This window comes from Dipodomys merriami, unplaced genomic scaffold (genome assembly GCF_024711535.1).
Source record: "Dipodomys merriami isolate MVZ:Mamm:240054 unplaced genomic scaffold, mDipMer1.0.p SCAF_144, whole genome shotgun sequence".
Classification (NCBI taxonomy): domain Eukaryota; kingdom Metazoa; phylum Chordata; class Mammalia; order Rodentia; family Heteromyidae; genus Dipodomys; species Dipodomys merriami.
Genome location: NW_027202760.1, coordinates 2515435 through 2521692, shown reverse-complemented (window position 1 = coordinate 2521692; position 6258 = coordinate 2515435). Strand labels below are relative to the sequence as shown.

The following is a 6258-nucleotide window of genomic DNA, read 5'->3' as shown; positions in this document are numbered from 1 at the left end:
TTTAGTCACACTTTAACTTCTAGAGTCTACTCTCTAAGACTCTTGTACCTATTTCCATTCTTATATTTGTGTCACTGTAGAGAACTTCCTGCTGAACTCCAGATAAAGAACCCATCATTGATGTCTCCTGTGGTGACTGATGGAGATTGGAAACCAACACTGTACTGCAGAAAGCATGTGAACATAGAGGCTTTTTTCAATGTGTAGAAAGGCCCAAGTAGGTTTTGAGTCCTGTGGACATTCCACTGGTTCTTACCTCCACATGTGATGTAGGTTTACCTGCACATACCACCAAGGAAGAAGATGATCCAGAATGTCTTCCATTCATATTCACAATTCACCTAGATCCCATCCAAACCAGTAAAAAAGTATTGGTCTTGGAGTGCAGGGTAAATGTGTGCAAATGGAAAATGACCCCAGTCTATGTTCAGGAAAACCAATAAGTTAGGTCCAAAGTCTAGATTCAGTTGAGGAAAGGGAATCTGTCCTCACAGAATATCCAGACCAATCTGTCCTGCTGCTGGGGATCCAATTTCCAATTGAGAAATAAGATCGGTCGCTCCCTAGACTCAGGAAGAAAATGCTGCCTTTAATAAGGAAGTAGATCCTTTTGAGGACGCTGAGGCAGAATTTGTGTCTGAAGGCAACTTGTCAAAACCAGCTTTACAATGTCGGTGTGGGGGGGGAGGGGGGTATAATAGGGTGGGGGGAGGGGGGTAAAATTGGGTGGGGGGAGGGGGGAGGCGGGGAAGGGAAGTGAAGGGTAAACAAAGGAGGAGGCTGCAATGCTTGGTAAGAAATGTATGCATTATCCTGCCCATGTAATTGTAGCCCCCCTGTACAGTATGTTCTCAAATAAAATAAAATACAATTAAAAAAAAAAAGACAATCCAGATTTAGAGATTGCTTCCACATTTCTTTAGAAAATCTTTATATTTATTTTTGGTCCTGATTGTTGTAAAATGATCATTCTAGTTATTTTTCTAACGTTATTAAAATGTCAATGTTTATGTTATGTAATACAATTCATGAGTCTTAAATGTGGTTTTCTTCAACCTACAATGTAAAGCACCATGCACATGTGTTCTGTGTGTGGGAAAACACAGAGTGACAGGGGGCTGAACAAGAGACCCTACTGGATATAAAGGGAACAGTTAAATGCACAGAGAGTTGCAAGGAAGCCAGGCCATGCCTGCATGGGGTGATAAGGTGGCTACAAAAGCTCTAGGACATACCAGATCAGATGACCTAGAAAGCTGGTCTGTCAATTGGGACAAATGCTACAATACTTATAGTGGTATGTGGGACTTTCTTCCTATAGTGAGTTCAAACCTGTGTGTAGATTCATTGTGCTTTGGGAAATATTGAAGAAAAATTTGGCTCCAGTGACATAAAAATTTTACTTAGGTCTGAATTTATTTGACAAAATACATAGGAAATATCAACACTGGAAAATATAAGCCATTATCAATAGAAGAAAGAAGGCTTATATAGATGGACAAACACAAAATCAGGAAGCAATTAAATCAGTTATATGGAAATACATGTTATATTCATTACATTTTATATAGTATATTATATGATATATAAGATCAAATACAATTTTTCATACTACAAGGGCTTTTAACCTTTTCAATCTTAAGTATTCTTTTTCACATAATATTAGTGTAAAACATTATTGGGGAAAGTGGTAATATAGCTTTGATTATAATTATATGAATATATATTTTTGTGTTTCTAGATATAACATTGATTATAAATAGATGAATAAATATAAACATATATTTGTATATCTGTCTATGAGGTGAATATAATGAAACAGGCTACACGATATATAAAAAGGCAGTTATGAGTTAGTATATGAGACTCAGGCCTGTAATCCTAGTGATGTGAGAAGCTGGGTTCTGAGTTTTAGTTTCTCTTACCCCTATGTAATTAGATTTTCAGAGGAGACCTGGTCCCTCGAGTGTAGCCAAGAAACACGTATGCAGGAATATCACACTCTGTGACCCCAGAGGAAAGTAAGTAGAAATCAGGACAAACATTTTATGCTATGACAGTCTACTAAGTTCCTGTGCCAAGATGGCCATCTGTAGAACATCAGATGGAAAGTTGGCATTCCCTCCCAAAATGTTTTTGACTATCCTGAATTAAACCTTATTTCTCTTCCCAAGCTACAAACACATAGAAATATGCCAAGGGCTCAAGAGAGATGGAAAAAGACTTACAAATACATAAAATTATATACTTTTTTTGGGGGGAGTCTGGTTGTCAGCTTGAATTCTGGACCTGGGCGCTATCCCTCAGCTCTTCAGCTCAAGGCTAGCGCTCTACCACTTGAGCCACAGCGCCACTTCTGGCTTATTTTCTTTTTGCTTATATGGTGCTGAGGAATTGAACCCAGGGCCTCAAGCATGCAAGGCAAGCACTCTACCACTGAGCCACCTTCCCAGCCCCCAAATTATATACTTTGTTTCAGTCATTCAATGACAAATCATCAAAGGCATATCTTGAATTTTTCTATTTTTAATGGAAATGGGAATATACACTGAATGCATCAGGGAGTAGGTGATAGTTTGGATGCTGAGTTGTGGAATGTACTTCGGGGCATGGGAGACACTTGCCTTGGAGAACTTGTGTGGGGTTGCGTCTCCTCACACAGCTTCACAAAACAATGCCCATAACTTGTATGATGTCATAGCCATCTTTCCATAGCAGCAAATAGATGTCAGGCACTGATATTGCTCTAAGGTTGATTAAGCAACACAGAAAGGCACAAAGAACGAGAGGGAATGATTGCTAGCAACCAGACATCAGCTTCAAGAGCTGTCCTGACCAGAAGCTAGGATAAATTGAGCTGGAGAAGGCTAATCCCCATGCAAGGCTTCTGAGCACTAAGGACCAGGCACTATTATAGGTGTTGGAGAAACAAGTGAATGTGGCTCTCTCCTCATCAATTTCATGCTGAAAAGAAAACCAGAAATCATAATGATAATTTCTATAAATCAGAAACATGACATTGATAATTTCATGGCAACAACTTCACAGTGGGTATGTGAGGACATATCCCTGAGGAGGAGATAGTTAATCTGAGAGCCATCATCCATGCAATTAACTAGAAGCAGATACTCCAGGCAGTAGGAACAACAAGTACATCCCTCAGTGATGGGAAAGGACGTAACTTGCTTCAGAAAAGGAAAACATCACTGACGTGTTTGCTTGTGAAGTAAGAAAAGAAGGTACAACAAAGAAAAAAAGATCAGACATGAAGATCGGAATAAATTATATAGATATTGGATGCTCCGGGTTACAAGAAGAAAAATTCTGTTATTCTAAATCTGACATTACCCACTGGAACCAAAGTGCTCAAATAGTAGCTAGACACATCTGATTCACCTACAGAATACTTTTAAAATGTGATTCTAGCCAGGCTCTGGTGGCTCACAACTGGAATGCTAGCTACTCGGGAGGCTGATACCTGAGGACCAGGTTTGAAGCAAGCCAAAGAGGAAATTTGGAAAGACTGATCTCCAATTAACCACCAAAAAAATATGGACATGAAGCTGTGGTTCAACTGGTAGAGCACTAGCCTTGAGAAAAAATTAAGGGACAACACCCAGGGTTTAGGTTCAAATCCCTGGACTTCACAAAACAAAAATGTCAACAAATAAAATTTCGTGCTCAGTCGATCATCACTTAACATTCTACTTCAATGTATTTGGTATGAGCCTAGGAAGTTACATCCTTAGCAAATGCTCTCCCCTCATATTCTGCATCATTACCAGTATTCAAAGCCCTGGCATTACCAAAGTCTCCTCCCAGTTAGCATAGCAGTCTACCACTGGGAATTAATAGATATATTTTTATTAATCATAATCTATACACACACATCAAATGAGTAGTAGCCACAGTCCATTATTCTGAATGTTTTTGCTCCCCCTTTGAGTTAATAAGCCTTACCATTAAAACTATAGAATACTTATCAAATTAAATCAACAGTCATCATTCTTCCACCCAATCTTGTAACCTAAGTTATGTGGGTTTTTTGGTTTCTTTGATGTTGGTGCCCTGTATCTTGTATATACATTTCTCTAGCTTTGGGAGGTGAAGGGAAAAAAACCAAATGCTTAACTAGGGATACAGTTTGACCCATTTTAACAATGAGATCAAGACACTATGTTCAAAAACGAACTTTACAATTTAGGCAGGGAGTGGGGAGGGGGATGGAAAGGAATAGTTGTGGAGGTGGAAGGGTAGGGATGGTAGGGGAAAAACAAGGGAGGAGGTAACAATGCTTGAGAGGAAATGAACTCATTACCTACCTTATGTAACTGTAACCCCTTTGTGCATTATTTTTACAATGAAAACATATTAAAAAAGATGAAAAGACCCAGAAATAAATTTACATACTTACAATCATCTGATATTCGGCAAAAGAGCGAAAGATGTAATGTGAAAAAACATAGCCTTGCTGGGTGCCTGTGGCTCATGCCTTTAATACTAGCTACTCAGAGGCTGAGATCTGAGGATGGTTGTTGAAAGCCAGCAGGGACAGGGAAGTCCATGAGACTCTTAGCTCCAATAAACCACAAGAAAATGGGAAGAGGAACTGTGGTTCAAGTACTAGCCTGGAGATGAAATGCTGAGGGGTAGCTCCAAGGCCCAGAGTTCAAGCCCCACGACCGACAAACACACACACACACACACACACACACACACACACACACACACACACACACACACACACACACACCACCACCACACACACATACACATACATCATAGCCTCTTCAACTATTGGTGTTGGGAAAACTGGATATCCATAGACAGAAAACTAGAAGTGGATCTCTGCTTGCACTAACATCAATTCAAAATGGATTAAGTACATTAAAATCAGTCAAACTACTATAAGACAGAATAAGGGTGACATTAGAACTTATAGGTACTGAGGTGCGATATGGGCAGCTGCACGGCCCAGCACCGGTAGTTGCGCTCCAGATCCCGCAATCTCGCACCGCGTGCCTCCTCCCCATAACCACTTACTCCAGTTGGCCACTGCGATGGGCACCATGCATCTGGCACGCCCCACCCTCTGGGTAGCTCTGCTCACTGTCCTGGCCCTGTTCCTTGGGCCGCTGGTGATGTGGCCCCGTCGTGTGCTGAGAGTCCTGCAATACGAACTCGCTGGCCCAGTGCACACCTCCGCCTGCCGCGCCCGCGTGTGCTGAGCTGGTGTGCGAGCCAAGCTGTGGCTGCTTCCTGACATGCACACTGCGCGAGGGCCAGCCATGCCGTGTCTACACCAAACCCTGCAACTAGGGGCACAGCTGCCAGCTGCCAATGGCTGAGCCACGCCTGCTTCAGGCACTGCTGTATGGCCGCGGGTTCTGCGCCAACTCCAGCGTTCCTGGCCACCTGAACGCCTACCTGCTGCCTGTGCCCTCTGCCTCAGGAAATGCTAGTGAGTCGGAGGAGGACCAAGGCAAGGGTAGCCTGCCCCGCCCAGCACACTAGGGTGCCTGATTCCAAGTTCCATTCCATTCACTCAAAGCTGGATATCATCAAGAAAGTTCCCGTGAAGAACTACCAGCGCTACAAAGTCGACTATGAGTCCCAGAGCACGGACACCCAGAACTTCTCCCGAGTCCAAAGGGGAGACAGAATATGGTCCCTGCCTTAGAGACATGGAAGATATTCTGAATCACCTGAAGTTCTTCAATGTGCTGAGTCCCAGGGGTGTGCACATCCCCAACTGAAACAAGAAAGGACTTTATAAGAAGTAGCAGTGTCGCCCCTCCAAAGGCAGAAAGCTGGTGCGTGGAGAAGTATGGTCAGCCCCTCCCAGGCTTCAACAGCAAGGGCACGCATGACGTGTACTGCCTCGGCATGCAGAGGCAGTAAACCTCACTGCATCAGTTTAATTGGAGCTCCAATACACTTTACTTTGCACAAAAGACTGCCATGGACAGAAAAACACCTGGCTAGAGCCTCAACTTATATTTCTTTTTGTGAGGAACTGTTTTTTGTGTTTTTTTAAAAAGAAAATCCAAGGTTAGACAGAGATTTTTGAAATGTCTATTGTTCCTTTAAATGGTAAACTTGAGCATATTTGCACTTTTCAGTAGTCAGAAAAGAAAATATTTCTCTGTTGCTTTCTGTAAAATAACATACTCCTGCCGAAAGCAGCGGACTTGATCCCCTTCTAGAATCCTCTCCATATCTGCCCACTGGAACAGCTAACCTTCCACCTCCCTCACT

The 6258-nt window shown here is 42.3% G+C and overlaps 1 pseudogene; it reads left to right on the top strand.

The window, feature by feature from the left end:
* Positions 1 to 5069: 5069 nt before the first annotated feature.
* Positions 5070 to 5901, top strand: LOC138826574 (insulin-like growth factor-binding protein 3 pseudogene; annotated as a pseudogene).
* Positions 5902 to 6258: the final 357 nt, after the last annotated feature.